Raw genomic sequence first — 21,903 nt, 5'->3', positions numbered from 1 at the left:
TGTGCTTCCCTTCAGCCTAGCCATGCTCCACCTGCCAACCACGCCCTCCTGCTGCCTTCCACCCATGGCCCTAGCTGGCCTAGGCAGCTGCACCAGGGCCAGTTTGGCTAGAAGCACTGGGACGGTCCACCTGTGCCTCCCGGGCTGGCTGTCCAGCCTCCCTGGCTGATCTGACAGCTGAAGGCAGGCACAGCTGAGCCTCCCTGGCTGGCTGTCCATCTCCTCCCGCAGAATGCCTCAGGCAGCTCCACCTGGAGCTGCTTAGCTCCTAGCATCCCCTGGGCTAGGTTACTGCTTTCCAGCTGGGCTGCAGGTTGGGGCGTGGCTCTGAGCTGCTGAAGCTGCTTCTCCTCCCTGGCTGGTAAGGCTTCAGCTTGGCCCGCTGCTGGCTGCCTGTCCCCACTGGCATGGCCCTCTCCATTTGCTCTAGCCCCCTCTGGGTTGCCACCAGTCTCCTTACCCAGCCCCCTGGACTCCCACTGCAGGGTGGGGCTGGCTGGCCTCCACCTGCCCCTTCTAACCCTCTGAGGCTTGAGTGTCTCTTCCCTTCCCCCTGTGGCTGGCTGGGGCTTGGGTGTCTCTTCCCTTCCCCCTGTGGCTGGCTGGGGCTTGGGTGTCTCTTCTCTTCCCCCTGTAGCGGGCTGGTGCTGGGCCTGGCTGTCTGCTGAGGCAACTGGGCCGCTGTGTCCCAGGGGTCTCTCGTCCTTTTCTCCAGGTAAGTGTGGGGGCTGGGCTGCAGACCCCGGACAGTGTGTGTGAGTGAGAGCTTTTCTTGTGGGTAAGGGGCTCTCAGAAAACATGCTCATACGTAGCCTAATCTAGTTGAAATTGAGTATTTTTACATTTTATTCATTTAAATAAGAGAAAAGAGAAAAATAAGCACCCTCCTTTCTAAATCATGTTATACCGATATGAACATGATTAACTTTGATTGGCTTACAAGTTGTTCTTTTGCCTTTATGATGAGAGCTTGAAGTCTGGTTATTAAATCCCATTAAAGAAAGGAGGCCCTATGACAGTCTTACACTTTCATTAATACAGTATTAGCCTTTCCATATAAGGCAATCTGCATGCCATTTCTGGCCTTGCATTACTCAGCATGATATGGTCATTTTAAGCTTGCTCACTGCTGAAATTCTGAGCTGATGAAAGAACAGTCTGACTGAGGAAAAAGCAATTCTTTCTCTAGAGAAACATTAAGCCTAAATATGATACATGTTCTTCCCACCACTGTAAAAATTATGCACTCCTTCTGACTTAAGATCATTTGCTTCAATATGAAAATAAAATATTCTGAAGAAGTGAAAATGTCCCCTGGTTCTTTAATGAAATAAACATTCCTATTAACCAGTGTTGAACCTTCTAAGGCAGGGAATTCTCCTTCATATGCTTTAACACAGACCTTGCTCAGGAAGGAGGTGATCACACCAGTCAAAAGATTACACAATGCAGGGTAAGCATCCCTGAACTGACCTTTGTACACAACCTCTAGCAAACAGGCAGGAAGCTTACACATTTTAAAGGAGAGATATAGAGACTTATTTCATTCCACAGGAAACCTCTGAAATAAAGAATAAATCTACGAACTCCCACTTTCCTTCTGGCTTATCGTTTTTTCTCATGTTTGTTAAGCAAAATACCTGTATGGATGATGTACAAGAAACAGGATACCCAAATGCAAAGGAAGACGTACTTCTAAATATGCTTGGACAGAGGTATGGTGCAGGTTTGTTAAACTCTTACAATGGTGTACTTGCCAACATTCTTTCATAAAAGATATAGTTACCTTCCCTTCTCTCACATTTCCGGTTATAAGCTATACACACCACTTGACTCACAATCCACACGTCTCATCTTATCATTTAGGCTCAAAACCCACCTTTATTTTCAAAATCTGGATATGCAATAATTAATTAAAAGCTATTAAAAGGATTCCAAAATTGACATATATTCATCAGGTGAAAGCTGCTTAACACCATGTACAATCACATTTACAGTAGTTATACCTAGACTCCACTGGTATTACCTGCAGTAAAGAAGTAAAGGGCGAATGGCAAATAGACATCCCTGAACATCTGAACACACATGTCGGGGAGCCATTACCAATCAGGGCTCCACAGTGTGTATCATTGAGGCTTTAGAAAACAGTGTTGCACTTACTTGTAACTGTTGTTCATCTAGGTCTTCATGCAGGCACACAGTGGGATTGCACAGGCACAGGCTGGCCTCCGAAAAAATTTACACGCTCTCTAGAGCTAGGGGGTACTCCTTCCCAGCAACACGCATGAGTAGAGCATTTCTGCCAAAACATGGCGTTGCTAGGTGGAGCGACCCCTCTTCCTCCTATGCTGCCGCAAGTACTTTTGAGCATCTCACAGAGGGACAGGAGGGAGACAAACAACAGTTACAGTAAGTGCAACACTGTTTTCATTGTCGGTCTTCAGTGCAGTATAGCAAGCTACTCACCAATGGAGGAGGGTGTGAGATGTTAGGACAGCAGACAGTGTAGGACAGCTGTTCCTACTGCAGCATCCTTCCTGGCATGAACACAGAGTAGTGCCAGATGAAAGCCTCTGCTGATGACCAAGTAGCAGCCTGGTAGATGTCCCGCATCGGGGTCCCTTGGAGGAATACAGCTGATGACAATTGTTCCCTAGTGGAGTCCACTTTGAAGGTCACTGGGCAGGGAACCTTGGCTGAGGAGTAACATCCCCTGATGGCAGCCACAATCCACCTCGATAGGGACTGGTTGGCTACTGGAAGACCCTTGCAGGGACCTGAATAACATACGAATAAAGCCCTAAGCTTCCTAAAAGGTTTTGTTCTATGGAGGTAATATAGGAGTGCCCTCTTTACATCCAATTTGTGTACATTCCAGCTCTGACAATGGATTGGGACAGAGTACTGGAAGGATGGCCTTCTGTTGCAAGTGAAATTTGGAAACTACTTTGGGTAAGAATTCTAAACTGGGATACAGGATTACCTTTTCATCAACAAAATTGTAAGAAAGGAGGGCTCACCCACCCTTCTTAAATAACTGATAGCAACTAAGAGGGTGACCTTCCAGGAGAGGAAATTAAGGTTGCAGTGGGATAGTGGTTCGAAAGGTGCTAGCATGAGTTGTCCTAAAACTAGGGAGAGACTCCATTGGAGTAAGGGAGGTCTCCTAGATGGGAAGGTGTTTGTCACCCCTTTCAGAAATTGTTTGGAAGCCTGGTGCGGGAACACCATCTTGCCACTGACAGTCTCACAAAATGTGGAAATGGCTGCAAGGTGAACCTTAATCAAGGAAGCAGCTAGGCTCTTTTTCAGAAGCAACAGCAATTACTCAAAGATGAGTGTGAACGGGCAGGAAAAGGTGGAGAAGCTGGTGTGTGTAGCCCATGTGGAAAAACGGGTCCACTTGTGGCTGTAGGACCTTGTAGAAAGTTTGTGGGCGTTTAATATGATCTCAGTTACTTCCTTGGAGAAGGGGACAGGGCTGGGAGCAGGAGCCAGGCCGTGAGTTTGAGGATGGCCACGTTGTGGTGTAGTATTTGGCCTCTGTGAATAAGATCCGGTACATTCAGTAGGCAAATGTATGAGCCCCTGGACATCTCCCACAAGAATGGGAAGCAGTCCCTGCATGGTCAGAAGGAGGTAATTAGAATGCAGTGAGTTCTGAAATGTAGGATTCTGCATAATACCCTGGGAATTGAGGGTATTGGTGGGAAGGCGTAGAATAGGCCTTGATCCCAGGGGATCTGGAAGGCATCTCCAAGGGACTTCTGGGCTGGAGCAGAAGGCCTTGGCCTTGGAATTTTCTGAGGTCACAAATAAGTCTATGTCAGGTGTCCCCCATTTTTGGAAAATGGTGTGTAAGTACATGGGGTTGATAGACCATCCATGGTGCGGTTTGAACACTCTGCTTAGAGAGTCTGTTCTGTTGTTTGCGCCTCCTGCTATATGTATAGCCTGGGGAAAGATGTTCTGGATTGCCCAGTGCCATAGTTCTGTTGCCTTGGAACAGAGGGTCAGTGAGGCCGTTCCTCCCTGCTTGTTGAGATAATAGAGGGCAGTCATTTTACCTGTGTGAACCTGTACCCTCTTGCTGTGGAGAAGATCTGCAAGGGAAGCAAGGGAGTAACAAATTGTTCTTAGTTCTAATACGCTGATGTGCACAGAACGTTCAGAATATGACTATGTTCCCTGTATTGAAATGTCCCCATAGTGTGCCCCCAACCTATCAGGGAAGCATCAGTGGTGACTAGACATGGACACGAACCAAAAATTACTGAACCAGAGGATCGTGGTTCGGTGCAGACCACGATCCCGAATTCCCGAACAGCAACGAACATCTCCTTTTCCCGAACCGAACCGTGGATCCTGGAGGCCACAGCAGAGGGGCGCCCTGCTGTTCCCAGCGATACAGGAACGATGGGTGATGCCGGCGGCCGCTGGGCCTGGCGGGCACGGGGAGGAGGCGGGGGGTTTCGCCGCTCGCTGGCGACACCCCCCATGTGCCCGCCCACCAGGCCAAAGTGGAGCGCCTTGGTATTCCCAGCGAGGGCAGGAATGTGGTTGATGCTGGCAGCCGCCGAGCCTGGTGGGAACAGGGAGGCAGCGAGCCACCTCCCCTTTAGGGGGCGAGGGGGTCTGGCCCACTGAGCTTGGCCCCAGAGCCAGGCAGCAGCCCTGGAACCAGAGGAGATAGATCCCTATCCACCAAAGCCAAGCACAATTGTACTCTCTCAGTCTCTCTCTCCAAAGGCTAGCAAGTGGCAAGCAAGAGCTCTGTCCCACTCCACTGCTAGCAGAAAGTGAAACCCAGCCTGGGAGCCCATGGCTATTTATAAGCATGGGTCCCATTCAGCAACACAGGAGGTCTGTGTTTGGCTGTCAGAGCTGCCTATCAGGGTTTGCAGGGATGAGATTGGAGTGCCCACGGCTACAGAACACCCCCTTCCTCCTCCCTCCCCTGGGTGTCTTCTCCCAACTTGTAACTGCTTTGCTGCTCCGTGGTTGGAAGGAAGCCCTGCTGATCAAGGAAAGCTGGGCTTCCATTCAGGTTTCCAGGGCGTCAGAAGGAGGGCAAACAGAGCTCAGGCATTCCCCTGGCTCCGTTGCCAGGGGAATAGATTGCTGGCACCTGAGTGTCTGGCTTTCCGAACTGAGCTCGAACGCCCCGAACCGGGCCTCTCCCGTCCGCTGGTTTGTTGGCCGTGGCCGATCATGATCCGCTGGGTCACGATCGCGCGATCACCATTTTCGTGGGTTTTTGACGCTCATAATGCGGTTCGTGCCCATCTCTAGTGGTGACTGAGGTGTTGGGTAGTTGGATCTCGAATGGGATGCCCCTTAGGAGGTTAGACTCCAGAGACCATCATATAAGTGATCTTATCACTTCCCTGGGAATTGAGAGTCCCTTTCGTTGGGGGTCTCTAAGGGGGTCAAAGTGTCTCAAGAACCAGTTCTGGAGAGGTCTCATATGGAGACAGGTGAAGGGCACTACACTAGTAGCAGGAGCCATGAATCCTAAATGTCTCTAGATGAGTAGCACAGGTTAAAAGCGTTTGTTTTGGAATCTGGTAAACAGATATTGGAGACATCTGACTCTATCTAGAGGTAAGAAGGCTCTCCCCACTGTGGCATCAATTCTGCTATAAACTGGATACCTAGATGGGCAGTAGTGAGGACTTCTTCCAATTGATAACCAGCCCTAAACGGGACACAGTTTGAACGGTGATGTTGAACGGTGAGGGGGGGGTCAACCTTGGAGGAGGCTTTGCGAGCAGACAACCAGGAGCCAGTCATCCAGGTAAGGATAGATGGACCAGTCCTTGGACCTCAAGTGTGCAACTACAGCCCCCATACATTTCGTGAACACTCAGGGAGCCGAGGTTAGACCGAACGGGAGGACTACATATTGGAAGATCTCTCCCTGGTAGTAGAATCTAAGGTACCTCCTGTGGTAAGGGTGTATAGAAATATGAAAATAGGTGTCCTTGAGATCAATCACTGTGAACCAGTGATCTGGTTCTAAATATTGCAAGACACTGGACAGGGTTAGCATTCTAAACATCTCACTTTAATAAACAAGTTTAACTGTCAGAGGTCCAGTATAAGGCAGAAACCACCGTCCTTTTTTTCTACCAGAAAATATCTGGACAAGAAACCAAGTGAGGAATCTCCTGTTGAGATCTTCTGAATGGCCCCTTTGGACAGGAGCTCTTTGATAACTGGGGCAAGGGCCTCTGTTGGACAAGTTGAGGCATTTGAAGGTGGGGACAACTGTGCTAATTCTGTAAAACGTAGATGGTAACTGTAACAAACAATCTGAAGGACCCAAGAGCCCAACGAGATCAATGTCCAGGAACTATAAAATGGGGGGGGGGTCAACCTTTCCTTGAATAGGAGGGATTGTGAAGGTTGTGGGGCAGTTAGTCAGAACAGTGACTTTTACCCTTGGCTCAATTTAGGGGAGCCTGGTTGAGGTTGTCTCGGTCTAGGTTTGCTAGGCCTCTTTGTTCCTGTATGAGGGTAGTTGAAATAAACTCTCTGCTGGTAAGGCTGGTATGTGTACCTCGAGTGCTGATGGTACGATAAACAGTTCTGGTACTGTTGCTTGAAAGAGTAATGCTGTTGGTGTTGTTGATGCTGTTGAGGGGCAATAACCCCCAGTGAGCATGCTGTCTGTTGATTTTTCTTCATTTGTTGCAGTACACTTGGAGAATAGGAATTCAAAAGGGAAGTCCTCGATCATATTGCACTTCTCCTGGGGAAAGGCAGTGGAGCGGAGTCAGAAGTGAGGTTTGAGGACTATGGCAGAAGCCATGGCTCTGGCTAAGCAATCTGCAGCATGTTTTCCCGCAGTCATTTGTTGCTTGGCGAGTCTCGTGGCTTCACCCTGCAGTGCTTGGATGAGGGCTCACCATTCTTCAGGTAAGTCTTGGGTGTAGTTTGACAGGTGGTTGCAAAGAAATAGGTTGTATGAGCCCATTATCGCTTGGTAGTTTGCAATATGGAATTCCAGCGCTGCTGAAGAGTAGATCTTAGGCCCCAAGGCATCCAGTTTGCATCCTTCCTTGTCCATCGGGGACGAGTGAGAGCCATAACAGTGTCTAGCCTGGGAAGATGAGGGAAGATGGGCGCGGATGCGTGAAAAGAAATGCACAACCTGTTGGTGTTTGTAGGAATTCTCAATCTTGTGGGAGGTAGCAGGTGACAAGGTTGGTTTCTCCCACACTCCAAGCACAATATCAAGAAGGCCCTCCACTGGTGGGAAGGCTACAGAGGCTGGTGAATTGCTATAGAGTTCCTGGAGTACCTTATTCTTGGGCTTTGGTGCTGCGGAAGAGACATCCAGGTCATGTGCCCGTGCCATCCTGAGCATCTGCTCAGCAAACAATCAAGAGTTTTCTGTTGGGGAAGAGGATGAGGTGTCACTCACAGTTTTTTCAGGACACGGGTCCAAAGCCAGGTCTGAAATTGCATCGGATCTGCAAGAGTCAACTTCTTCTCCATCCTCAGAGTCAGAGAGAAGTGATGAGCATGTACTGAACTGCTGGGATCCGATGGAGGAGGGTGTCAGATTCAATGGCGCTGGAACTGATGGTGTAGGTGCTGCTCCTGTTGGAACCAAAGGCAGAACTGATGCTGAGATAAGGGGAGTGGCTTGGAGCCAGGCGAGAAAGTCTTGCCAATTTGGGACCTGTGAGTAGGTTGTATTTGGTGGCCAAGGAGCGGTGAGGGGGGTCTGAGTCCCGGGCGGCAGGCTCCATACTGAAGAAGGCTGACAAATTGGGTCCGGAGTGGACGTGGTTGCGGCTGTCAGCGGTGGTGGAATGGAACCAAGCTCAGATCCGGTGAGAAAGCCGGGTGAAATTCTTCAGTGGGACTCATCTCTTCCTCATTTTGGTGCAGGAATAGGTAGGCGGAGGGGAAGGTGTCGCCAGTGCCTGCAGGATCTCTTCCTTGATTATGAGAGGAGTGGAAGAAGAGGAGCAATGGTGCTGATGCAAAGGTATTAAGGCTGATTTCCAGAAATGTTTCATCTTCGTCTGCTTTCTTCACTGGAGGTTCCAAGGTCACACATTCTCCTCAGTCCAAGAACCGGCGCTTCTTCAATTCTGACTTCAACTTTGAGAGCTTTGATGGAACTGAGAGCAGCGTTGAGGAGTCGGTCTTCGGAATGGTTGCTGGAACCAATGCTCCATGTCTTCGAGGTTGAAAGGTTTTGCTCGGATTGCTGTTTTTGGTCCTGCTCGGTAGGGTTGCAGCCAGCCTGTTGGAGCCCATGAGAGACATCTCCCATAGGGCTGCTTTTAAACGCGCAGCCCAACCATGCCTGGCCTTGGGGGTGAAGTGCTTACAGTGTTGGCAAGCCCCAACATTATGTCCCTCACCTAGACAGAGCAGGCAGAGGTCATGTTTGTCTGAATGTGGCATTTTGGTCTTGCATCAGGAACATTTTTTAAATAATGCCTTTTGAGAAGTCGTAGATGTCACGGAGTTGAGAACCCAAGCAATCCAAAGGAGATAGAGGAAAAGACACAAGAAAAGTGGAGAGATAGAAAGAACCTTTCCCAGCAGCAGCAAGAAAGGAAGTGAGGGAAGAGGGGTCTCTCCACCCAGTAACACTGCATTTCGGTGGGAATGCTCTGCTCATGTGTGTTGCCGGGAAGGAGTGCCCCCTAGCGCTAGAGAGCTTGTAATATTTCCAGCAGCTGGCCTGCGCCTGTGCAGTCTCAATGTGGGACTTCACTGAAGACCAACAACAAAATGTGTATTAGCCCTATGCCATGTATTTATTACAGGAAAAACAGAACTGGAACACAGGTCTTAACTGCCACAAACAACTGTTACATAAAGTGTGAAACAGCCCTTATAAAAATGCTAGTTTGTAACTACACCTGATGTACATGGTTTATAATCTGTGATCTGAGCTCTCCAGTTGTTGTTTTTGCTTGATTATTCTATCCCCTTCTTATAAACACTGTTATGAAGATAGACATTCTCCTGCATAAAGAGTTTGAAATAAAAGTACAGGCACTTATCTTTAACAAACAACTTGGGTTTTAAAAAATGTTTTCTGGATTTTAAGAAACATTCTACTTCGACCTTCAGCATCTCTCTCTTTCTACTCTCCTGGCTCCAAATCAACCTTTGAAGTAGAATTAATTGGTCAATAGACATTCTCACCTCATATTCTTTTACAAATGGACCTGAACTACTTTAACAGCCATCAAGAAAAAAATGGAATGTAAGAGAATAAAGAAGCATAATTTATGGCTGGGTATCTTTTCTGGCAGATTAAAATGCAATGTCTTCCTCTTTAGCACTGTATCAATTCAGATGTAATGTTTGGTGATTAGAAATACCCCATGGAATCATGTACTTCCTCCTCCTCTCTTGGGGTCGCACTTCCCTGTCCCTATATGGTATGATGTCTGAATCAGGCGGATTATAGTTAATACAAACTTTCTTCAAGCCATAATTTTAAATCGTAGTTTGGAGAGGATTCCTAGGTTGCACTAACCATAGCCTGTTGTACCCTACAGTACATTTCTGTTATAGCAAACCAAACAGAGTATCTTTGCACAAAACAAGAGGTACAAAATATAAACAGGAGAGTTTGGAGCACCTCCTAATCACCAAGCTGACTCGTGCAGGTACTCTGAAGAGGCAGCATAGAAATTTTCTTTAAAAATAAATATATAACCACCTTGGTTTGGCAATCAAGTGGAATGATATCTTCACTTGAGCCACTGTATATGCTTTATTTAACTAAATTTCTGACACCATAAATACACATGGTACAATAAATATACATGTCAGCACTTTAAAACTAAACTGGCATAGTTATCATAACGTCTTCAAAATTACGGAATTCCCACCACAGGGAGATTGGTCTGTTCCCTTCTATCATTGCCTTCTGCCAGCAAATGACGACTTTTTCTTTTTTGTTTCGTCTGCAGTTCTCTCATTGATTCTCATTGACCCATCCTCATGTTCATGTCTTTATTTGTTCATGTGTTCTGTTTTAATTGTGTGTGTGTGTGTGTATATTCTATATGTTTTTAATCTTGTTTAAATGTTTGTTTGTTTGCTACCTTGGGGCACCCTCAGTTGGGCGGAAAGGTGGCTTATAAATGTTTTAAATAAAGAAAGAAATGCAAATTTTTAAAATGGGATCTATTTAGCAGATATGTTTCAGCACTTTCACAAAACCACAAATTCCTTTAGCTCTTTAGAGGAAGTTATAACGTACAAAAGACTTTAAATCAAATTTAACTACATAGCACAGGTGTACCTAAATTCGGGGCTTTTTTTCAGCAGGAAAGCAGTGGAATGGAATTCAGGCACCTCTTAAAAATGGTCACGTGGCCAGTGGCCCCTCCCCCTGACCTCCAAACAGAGGGGAGTTGAGATTGCCCTCTGTGCCGCTTGGCAGCGTGGAGGGCAATCTAAACTCCCCTCTGTCTGGAGATCAGGGGGCGGGGCCACTGGCCATGTGACCATTTTCACCGAGGGCAATTTAAACTTTAAACTCCCCCCCCCGTTCCAGCTGACCCAAAGTGATGTCATTGTGCGGTCCTGAGTTCCACCACTTTTCCCAGAAAAAAAGCCCTGCCTAAATTCATCATGTACAACCCACAGACTGGTAATACTACTATGATGTGACCTGAAAGGCAAAATGTCTTACCAAAATAAAGTTCCAACTGTTTAATGACACAATGAGACAAAAGTGAACTGCAGAGGTATTCAGCAACTCCCACTGACAGTGAAACTGCAGTCATATAAACATATACTGCAAGTATATTGCAATTGAAACAAAATAAATTGTGATTCTGAATTAGACTCCTAAGCATCAAAAAAATCTTTCTCCTGGAAAAGCTGGACATTTTTCAAAAAAGTTCTTGTACATTAATGCAGATTCAAATACTGAGGAAACAGTGTTTAATATAGCTTGTTCTCCACACAATGTAAATGTTTTGAATGTCAGACATGATATTTTACTTATGATACATATGTTTCCTGCCTACATTTAAATATCCGGGGTTGGCACCATAGCACAGCTCTGGCAAAGCTACAGCCAGCAGGACAGTGATGGCCAGCCCCTACCCAGGAGTCCACCACCCAAGGACCCTGGGGGAACTCACCTGACCTCGATGGGTGGTGTAGTGGAGCCTGTCACTGGGGAAGCCTTTGGGAGTCGCAGGGCTGCTGCCAGGGCATCTGGAACACCTTTCCCAGCAGTTGCTGCAATGGGGCTGCTGTCATTACAAGCGGTGATCCACAGAGCTACCCTGGCTGACAGCTCAGAGGCAGGGCCCACAGCAGGCTCCCACCAGCTCCAGAAGCAGCTCCCTTCAGAAGTGTCATCAGCAGGCACCATGGGACAGCCAGCCACAGCAGCACTCAGGGGCAGAATCTGCTCCCACCTCCAGTAGGGGGGTGGGAGCAACCTTTGGTCCAGTCCCAGCCCTGATGAGTAAGGGCTGGGATAATCGCCCTAACAAGGAGGAAGGGTTGGACCAGGTGGAGGCCACTCAAGGGAAGGAAGTGATGAGCTGGGGCAAGGCCCAAGTGTTGTTCCTCACCCTGAGAGAGGGCACATGGGGGGGGTGGCTTAGCCATTCCCCTTAGAGGGAGAGGGATAAAAGAAAGGCTGAAGCCTCCAGCCTGGGAGGAGGTGAAAGCAGGTTCTGCTGCTAAGAGCTGTCTTGGGGAAGCCAGGGAAGCTGCAGAGTGAGGCAACCTGGCCCTGCTTCCCACATCTGTCAAGGGGAAGCCCGCCAAGGGTGACAGTAAAGGCCGGCAGGCAGCCACACTAGGAGGGAGCAGGCCAGGACCCAGCATTCTACAACATCATCATGGCAGAGGGGCAGGCAGCAACCCCACCCCAAGAGGAACCTCACATTAGATATTTATAAAGCTTTCATTTTTTTCTGAAATAATTATTGAAAAATATTTTTCATGACTTTTCACAACTAATCTTTTTGTTTACATTCTGCATATGTTTAATTATTAAATTTGGACTAAATGTGTTTATACTTAGAAAGATGGTTCATTGTTCTCAAGTCTTGTATATTTTGTTGTTTATACAGCTGAGCTTATGATCTAGAACTAACTACAGCCACACACAAGCCAATTAAATGTAACTAGGTCCTACAAGGAAGTACATCAGTATCACTCCCATTCCTGTCTTGGCCTTAACCGCCTCAAGCTGTCCAATTTCTATATTCCAGAGACTCCTTTTTCACAGATCCCAAAACCTGTCACAGCACCTAATTTCCTAGCCCCTTGTACCCTTCATACATATCTTGAAACTGTTTTCACAGAATAACTTGAAAGGCCATCAAGACTAGGCACTGGCACAGAAAAAAAATCTTTTATAAGCAAACATCTCTAGTACTGCCATGAACAGAAAACAGAACACAGTGTCAAAGTAGCTCTAAAGCAGAAAATGTGTTTCCTAATAAGCATATGCAGACAGCTTGCCTCTTACACCCTATTTATTTATTTAGGAAATGTGCATGCCACCTCTCTAGAACTATTTGATGAAGCTCACAACAATAAAACAAAGCCAATCAATATAATAAAGCAATGCAGTAAAATGAATTACATAATAAAGCCAGTCAATAGAACAGCCAACCCAGTAGGATAATTTAAAAAAACTAATCAATAAAAACATGACCATATCACAAGCTAAGTCAATTAAAATAGCCAGGACCTAAAAGTACATAAAGAAAATGAAGCAGTTTAAAAATTATATTCATAGATCAGGCCTTAGGCTAGGAACAGACCATAAACCAACTAAAGGAGCCCCTCTGTTAAAAGCCTGGGTAAAGAGAAATGTTTTATCCTACCACCTAAAAGAAAGGTAGGTGCCAGGTGAGTCTCAAGGCATTCAAAAAGTAAGGTGCCACCACCAAAAAAGCCTTATCTCTAGGCGCTACCAGTCTTACCTCTGCAAGCATAGGCATGGAAAGCAGAGCTTGCAAAGAGGATTTTAACTGGTAAGCCAGACAATATAAGAGGAAGCAGTTCTTGAAGTACCCCAGCCCCAAGCCATTTAAGGCCTTAAAGCCAAGAACTAGCTTTTGAATTGTGCCAAGAAACAGATGGGTAGACACTCTTCCTGTATCTAGCCCCTAGCAATAACTGGCCACCAGGTTCTGGACCAGCTAAAGTTTCTGAATAGTTTTCAAGGGCAGCTCCTCATACAGCACTTTATAGTAATCTAACTTAGATGTGATGAGAGCATGGAGCACCATGTCCCAGTCATGCTTTCTGAGCTAGGCCACCACCAAAGACAAATGGCTTCCTGATACCATCTAGCCATTGGCACAGGAAACATCCCTTTTGGTGGTATGAAGAATCTTTCTGTTTTTTCTGATTTCACCAAACATCTTCAGAATCATATAGTGAACAAATTTTAAAATTACTTTCTAAATTCAAACAAAAAAGTTTTGTGTATATTAGTTACCTCAAAGTGAATAACTAATGATCTGAATCATACAGACATGCTCTTGTAATTTAAAGTACTGTGACAGGTGCAGTAAGACTTTGAAAACAGGCCAACCAGACACAGCGGTTATACCACAAGAACAAAAAAAAAGAATATGAAAGCTATAGAGATTAGTCTCCATGAAGTAAAAACAAGTCAATTCTAGTGGAGACATTGGCTCCATATGAGTAGGCATAACAGGGCAGACTGCAGCCCTATTATACTGTTAGGTTGTTGTTGTTGCTGCTGCTGCTGTTTATAGCCCGCCTTTCTCACTGAGATCCAAGGCAGATTACACAGTGCAAGTGAAAATACAATATAATTGTCAGCTAGGACATTAATTGATCAAGATCATTTAAACGCACATGTGCCTTTGAAAAGTATTGCCAGAGAAGCAAGCACATCATCTGTCTATTTGTTACTCTTCACCGAAGAACAAAATTAAACTTTCTAATATAAGAGATTTTTATTGCTTTTAAAACACTTTGTAATGGTGGACTTGATAAATGTGTCATGCCCCTTTAATTTTAAGTCCTATTAGAAAAACAGTAGGTGAAAGATACAGGGGATATGCCTGCACTACAAACAAATTCAACTCAACTGCTGATTGTCTATAATGGAAGAATAAGCTCAGGGTTTTTCAGCTCTCAGTCCTTCACAGCAGGCCTCTGGGCAGAGCAACAGGTAGCACGTCTTTCCATAATGTTGTATGCATTTCCATATTATCTTTCAGCTAATCCTTCCTATTGAATCCATTCTTTAATATTGTTATCTCCAAGTACAGGGCGGGGGGGGGGAGGAAAAGCATACAATTGCTCCTGATCTTGGCCATAAGCATTTCCCAGATGTTTGAAAACAAAAACAAGAATCTTCCTGCTTTGTCACTTGTATCACATCAACTGTTTATTAGTTGATGTGATGTTTGGAAAATTTGTGACGGCCTATGGCTATAGACAATAAACTCTGCATCTTGTCACTTGTAGAAATATCTTGACTTTTAAATTAACATTAATGAGCCCGATCTCGTCAGATCTCAGAAGCTAAGCAGGGGCGGCCTTGGTTAGTAACTGGATGGGGGATCTCCAACAAAGACCAGGGTTGCAGAGGCAGGCAATGGCAAACCACCTCTGATCGTTTCTTTCCATGAAAACCGTACCAGGGGTTACCATGTCAGCAGTGACTTGAGGGCACTACATACACACACACACACACACACACACAAATGATCACACAGGGAAAATAAAGGACTATTCATACAAGGTCAGAGCATTTGCGGATGACATAATGTTAATTGTAGAGGACCCATTGGAGAACATGCCAAGAGTGATAGATAAGATCAAGGAGTTTGGAGACTTGGCAGGTTTCTTCATCAACAAAAAGAAGTCAAAGATACTATGCAAAAACATGACTAAGCAGAAACAACAATTGTTAATGGAAACAACGGATTGCGAAGTAACAAGTAAAGTGAAATATTTGGGAGTTGAATTAACTGCAAAGAACATAGATCTATTTAAAAACAATTATGAAAAACTATGGACTCAGATAGAGAGAGACTTGATTAAATGGAATAGATTGAATTTGTCATGGTTGGGCAGGATTGCAGCAGTTAAGATGAATGTGTTACCAAGAGTAATGTTCTTGCTACAGACAATACCAATCATCAGAGACTCCAAACAATTTGAAAAATGGCAGAGGAAAATATCAGATTTTGTTTGGGCAGGCAAGAAGCCTCGAGTGAAAGTGAAAGTTTTACAAGATGCAAAGGAAAGAGGCGGAATGCAACTGCCCAATCTGAGACTTTATCATGATGCAATCTGCCTAGTTTGGTTGAAAGAATGGATGACATTAAAGAACAAGAAACTATTAGTCCTAGAGGGATATAAAAAAATATTTGGATGGCACGCATATTTATGGCATGATAAAGTAAAGGTCAACTCGATGTTCCTGCATCACTTTGTTCGGAGAACTCTATACATAATCTGGAAGAAGTACAGAATTTATCTACAAGAAGGAACTCCTTTGTGGGTGGTTCCATATGAGGTGATAGACCCGAGAGCTGTTGACAATGAACAACAATGTTTAACCTACAAAGAAATAACTAAAACTGAAGCATCCAAACTCAGAATAAAGACACAAGAGGAACTATCACCTAACTACGACTGGTTCCAGTATAGACAGATCAGAGACTTATATAATTCGGACTCTGTAAAGGGAGGTATACGAATAGAGAATTCGGAACTAGAGCAGACCCTTCTTAAAGAAGATAAGAAAAGAATATCCAAGGTATACCAAGTACTGTTGAAGTGGTATACCGAGGATGAGATAGTTAAAACACAAATGGTGAAATGGGCTATAAACTTTAATAGAGAAATAACAATGGAGGCATGGGAATACTTGTGGAAAACTACAATGAAGACAACGACATGTACTAATATTAAAGAGAATATTTACAAAATGATCTATCGTTGGTACATGACACCAAAGAAGATTGCGCTAGGGAATTTGAATACTTCTAATAAATGCTGGAAATGTAAGAAGCATGAGGGCTCCCTCTATCACATGTGGTGGTCGTGTGAGGTAGCCAGGCAGTACTGGGGGGAAATAATAAGAGAAATGAGTGAAATTTTACAATTTCAAATTAATAAGAACCCAGAACTCCTGCTACTGAACTTGGGAATGGAGGGAATTCCAGCCCAATATAGGACGTTGATATTTTATATGACAGCAGCAGCTAGACTTTTGTATGCGCAAAAATGGAAAGTACAAGAAGTGCCAACTATTGAAGATTGGATTCACAAATTGCTGTATATGGCTGAAATGGACAAGATGACAAGAAAACTGAGAGATCTGGACTCAGGGCAGTTCAACACAGACTGGGAGAAGCTGAAACAACACCTGGAGAAGAAATGGGAGGTGGGAGGAAAACTGTGGCAGTTTGAGAACTACTGAAGCACTGCAGTAGAGGGGGGAGACTTTACCGGGGGGAGAAGAGATAAATGTGAACTAATAAGCAGTCAGATTAATAGATTGATATATATATAGATATATACAGGTTAACAAACAGAATATAGATAGAAAATAATTAATTATAAGGATTAAATATAAGGATTGATTAACTAACAATATTTTCTTTCTTTTTGGTAAGTTTTGTACCAAACTGAATGTCTGAAGATATAGATGAGGCAAATTGATTGATTACGTGATGAGTGATATATAGAATTATTACAAAAAGATAGAATGAGTAATATATAGAGAATAAGTCAAATTGTTTGATATAAATGAATGTATGATCTATATGGTTTATGATATATAGAAATATTTGAAATTGAAAAATGGGATAAATTGTTTATCTAAGATGGAAACAAAGACCTACAGTTTGGGCGTACAATGTTAAAAATAGTTAAGGATGTACTGCTTAGAATAATGGAGAATATATATTTGTTTTAGATAGAGGAAGCTAATAAAAGTAAGGGAAAGGGGACAAAGGGTTGGAAAACTGTTGGAAGTCAACAAAAAGGGGGGGAAAGGGAGGGGGTTAGAGACGAAAAAATTGGGGAAAATTGAATGTAAATGTAAAAATAATGGATTCTAACCCAATAAAAAAATTTTCAAAAAAAAAACAAATGATCACACAGGGAACTGTTTTTCAATTGCTCGGTCCAAAATTAAAAATGTTTCCCAAAATAAAGAATTCTATGAAACACTGAAGTTCATACATTCCTACAATAACCATGCATAAATAAGGTTGCTTACCCTATCAAAGAACAAGAATTGCTTTATCTAGTCCCGCACACTGACTCTGCCTGGGCACAGCCAGAGGCTTAGAATCACAGAATCATAGGGTTGGAAGGGATCTCTAGGGTCATCTAGTCCAATCCCCTGCACAATACAGGAAATTCACAACTACCCCCCGACTTCCCCAGTAACCCCCCGCTCCATGCCCAGAAGATGGCAAAACACCTCCAAGATCCCTTAGTTCCACATAATTTTCAGAAAACATCTCTGATCAGAATGCTATAGTTCCTGCAAAACTGTATATTTCATTCTGATTTAACATTATCAGTGTACATCCCTCAGTTTTAATCCCATATTTAGTTTAATTTTATAGGTAGAAAAACCAGCTAGCTTAATGAATAAATTCACTTTTAGCAGAGGAGTGACCCCTAGTGTACAAATTCAGCAGGATTAAAAACATAAGGAAATTTTAATTCCATTTTACATTCAGCTAACTGGGGAAAATATAAAATAACTTAGTTAAAATTGTGTAATGTTGAAAGACATGTTAAATCTACATCTGCAGAAAAATATATTATGGATTGGATCCCATCTAAAATTTCCACGTGTGAAGGGGAAGGGTGACTTTCACCCATTTCCTCCTCTTGAAGCAGACCTTCAACTGCCTGCCTAAACTATTCCTGTCTCCCCTGGTTCCCCAGGAAAAAGAAGGAGGGGTCAGTCTGCAGGAGGGGAAACAGAGCGAGTTGTGCAGAGGAGAAATCCTTCTGTGTGGATAGAAAATAAAGAAGGGAAAAGAAGTTTGAGGCTTAGAATTATCCCCTCCCTTCCATGCAGTCCCTTAGTGGAACTGTGCAAAGACTACCATGAGAGATAAGTTTAGTCACAGTAGTAGTCAGATATAAATTCAAAATTCCTTGTAAAGTTGGGGTCAGATTTCTCCGAAAGATCTACCTGAATCTCCAGGTGGCACTGTGTACCTAATCCTGGAATAGAAATTTTAACCAGAAAGCTACAAATAATGGCTGGAATTGCAAACAAGGGTTCTGGGATAGCAAAATGTTTACCTTCTGGTATGAAAGACAGGAACAGTCTTGCAATTACAGCACCAACTGGAAATCAGGTGATCTGGCTTCCAAGTCTTGTTCTGCTACAAATGTTGTACTTGGCCTTTGGCAAATCTGGGAGGGGAATGAAACCATACTGGGTTCAGCTAGAGCAATACAGGGAAAGAGTACAGTGTTCTTTGAACAGGAGAGTTTAGATTTTCCTTAACACAAATGAATTGTATAAAAGGTAATAAAGCTTTGATCATACCCTTATCTTTGATCACTTAATAGTCTAATGAAAATATCTACATGAACCCATAGTGTTAATAAAGCTAGAAGAGCAAAGAAATCTGGAACAATCTCACCACCAACTGCAAATGAATTGACTATTTTAGGCAGATAGGGGAAAGCAGGGGAGAAAGGACATGGAGGGATTAAAAGCAGAGTTAATTAAGACTAACTCCTTTACATGTTTTATTCATTTGAATTTTACACACAGACATTATTAAGCACTGCTTCCTGATTGTATGGCTCTATTTAACTGGAATATGTTTATGACAAGCTCAAGCTTGGACCACTGAGAAAGGAAGCTTCACGGTAAGTGAATATAAATTCTCCCATGGTCTGTTGAGTGAGGCAGTCCTGACTATTGGGATATATGTCTAGCAGTGTACCTCAGGGTGGGTTTTCTATTGTTACTTTCATAGGGCTTGCTGTAGCACCCTCCTTCCGAAAGCTGCTTCGGCTGATGCCAAATGATCTATTTTGTAGTGTTTTTTGAATGTGCGCACAGATTTCCAAGTCGCTGCCCTACATATCTTTTCTAGTGATGGAAAAGCTCTGTATGTTGTTGAGGTGGCCTCTCCCCTGAGAGAATGCGCTGTAATCCCTTCTGGTGATACTAAATGTCTAGCCTTGTATATTAAGGTGATGCATTCTCTGATCCATCTGCTTATGGTAGATGTTACTTTTCCCCCAAATGAGCACTTCCTAAAGGAAATAAACATGTTCTCCCCCTTGTGTATTTGTTTGGGTCTTTCTATATAATAACTTAAGGCTCTCCTGACATCTAATTTGTGCCATTCCCTTTCTTTTTCGTGTTTTGGATTTGTACAGAAGATGGGAAGTATTATATCTTCTTTCCTACAGAAGAATGAGTTCACCTTAGGTATGAAAGTTGGGTCTGGTCTCAGCACTATCTTATCATTATGAAAAATGCGTAAGTCATTGTTTACTGACAGTGCCCTTTTTTCTGATACCCTTCTTGCGGATGTCACACCTACCAAGAAGACGGTTTTGAGGGTTAGTTCTTTGAGAGGACAAGTTGCTAAGTGTTCAAAGTGCTCCTTTGTGAGTGCAGTAAGTACTACATTAAGATTCCATGTTGGGAACCTATGTACTTGTGGAGGATTTACCAGCATGGTCCCTCTCAGGAATCTTTTAATGTGAGGATGTTTTGTGAGTGAGATTCCCTTCTTAGATCCCCTTATTGCTGAAATTGCTGCCACTTGTCTTTTCAGTGTACTTGTGCTGAGTCCTTTGTCCAATCCATCTTGCAAGAATAGCAGTAACTGTTCTATTGATGCAGTTAGAGGGTTGTGTCCCCTATCCTCACACCACGAACTGAACACCCACCATGTCTTATTATAACTCTTATTTGTTGACTCTTTCCTGGATGCCAGCATTGTAGAAATCACCTTTTCCATGTATCCCAGTTCCTTCAGTTGGTTGTACTCAACCTCCAGGCTGTTAAATTTAGTGAGGTTGGATTTGAATGACATATCTTCCCTTGTGTTAGTAGATCTGCCCTGTCTGGTAATTTCCACGGTTCCACTTTTGATAATCTCCTCAACTCCTGGAACCACGGTCTTCTTGGCCAGAAGGGGGTGATCATTATCACCTCCACCCTTTGTTCTATTATTTTTTGTATCACCTTGTTTATCATCTTTATCGGGGGGGGCGTATAAAAGGGTCTGAGGCCATTCTTCGTTCAATGCATCTGTAGCTATCGCTCTCTGTTCTCTCTTCCTGGAGAAGAATTTTGGCACCTGATTGTTTTGTGTTGTCACAAACAGGTCCACTTCCGGTCTTCCAAATTTCTGGCATACTTGTTTGTTCAACTTCCATTCTGTCTGGTCCACTTTGTTCCTGCTTAGCCAGTCTGCCAGTGTGTTCTGTTGACCTGCTACATATATCGCTCATATTGAACTCAAATGTATCTGCGCCCAGTGAAAAATCTCTTCTGCCTCCTTGTTTAGTGTTTTGAACTTGGTGCCTCCTTGTCTGTTTATGTATGCTTTTGCAGTTGTGTTGTCGGTTTATACCATGACATGTTGATTTATTAGAATATCCTGCAATTCCAACAGCCCATTTTTATGGCCCTCAGTTCTAGTAGGTTTATGCTGTACTTGGACCTTTTGTTTGCTGTCCAGATTTTCGGAAGGTAAAGGGTCTGCTATCATTTCTTGGTCTCGTTGTCCATTGGCTTCTGAAGGGTCTGTCACTTCCCTGTTTTGAAGTTCTCTTGAAGCCTCGAAAGGAGTGCCTGCCCTTAACTTTCAGTTCTCTCTTCTTTGATGGGAGAACTTTTTTCTTCTCCGTGTCTTCCACCAGGTATCTATCTTCACCAAAAAGCTTTGTTCCTGAGAACGGTATAGCAGCTACCTTATTACATGCCGGGGGGTCCACGTCCCAGTTCCTCAGCCATGTGTTACATCTTGCAGTAACGTTAAAGTACATGGCTCTGGAGGACATTTGGAACGAGTCTAACGTGACATCTGCTGCAAAGGCTGCTGCCAGGGTTATTTTCTTAACTTCATTTTTCATTTCTCTGGGAACTTCACTGTCTGCCGCCGCTAGGTCTGATGCCCAGGTGAATGCTACTCTACTCTACTCTAGCAAATAGCGAGCCCGTGGCCGAGGCCCTTAATGATGCCGCTGATGCTTCAAAGTTCCTGCCCAACACCTGTTCTTTTTGTCTGAAGAATCCTTGGGCATACCTTCTGAGTCCATTGGAAGGACTGATATCATAGCCAGGCTTGTGACTGAGTCATCCACTGTGGGCAGCTTGATTTTCTTTGCTGCATCAGGTGCTAAAGAGTAGAATTTATTAAATATAGATTGATATAACTTTGGCTTGGCCAGGTTTTCCCATTCCGCCTTTAGGATATCATGGAATATTGCTGGAAGGGGTACTCCAGCTTCTTTTGACCCCATTTTCGGTAATGCCTTTGCAAACCTTGGGGATAGGTTTGGTCTGCATCCTCTTTCCCTGGGTTTGTTTGGGTTATCTCAAGGGCTCTCAACACCTTTGGGAGTAGTTTAGAGTACACTTCTTGTGAAAGAGCCTGGTCTGCATTGGCCCTACATCTTCCTCTTCTTCATCTGAGAGTTCTTCTTTGCTTTCTGATGGTAAATCTGAAATGTCCGAATCTGACTGCTGTTACTCTGAGGGGCTAGAATCCCCAGCTGTCCATTTTTCTACCCTTCTCTTTTTTGCTTTAGCCTGAGCAGGGGTCTTTGCCAACCTCTTACCCTTGACGGGTCCTGTTTTTGAATTTTCTTTTCTCAGTGTTGAAGTCTGATTCTTAAACTCTTTAACTGCCTTATCAAGCTTTTTAAAAAAAA

At 43.9% G+C, this 21,903-nt stretch overlaps 1 protein-coding gene across 3 annotated transcripts in view; it reads right to left on the bottom strand.

Moving 5' to 3' along the window:
• Nucleotides 1–21,903, bottom strand: part of GNG12 (G protein subunit gamma 12) — an 87,555-nt gene that overhangs the window by 33,540 nt on the left and 32,112 nt on the right. Inside the window, exon 2 of one of the 3 annotated variants that reach the window (XM_054979570.1) lies at nt 18,295–18,408. The exons of the other annotated variants lie outside the window; for them this stretch is intronic. The gene's annotated coding sequence lies outside the window, so the exon portion shown is untranslated. The remainder of the gene's footprint in view (nt 1–18,294; nt 18,409–21,903) is intronic. 3 annotated transcript variants of the gene reach the window in all.

This window comes from Eublepharis macularius, chromosome 5 (genome assembly GCF_028583425.1).
Source record: "Eublepharis macularius isolate TG4126 chromosome 5, MPM_Emac_v1.0, whole genome shotgun sequence".
Lineage (NCBI taxonomy): Eukaryota > Metazoa > Chordata > Lepidosauria > Squamata > Eublepharidae > Eublepharis > Eublepharis macularius.
The sequence above is the reverse complement of the archived record's forward strand: the minus strand, read 5'-3'. Positions and strand labels throughout refer to the sequence as shown.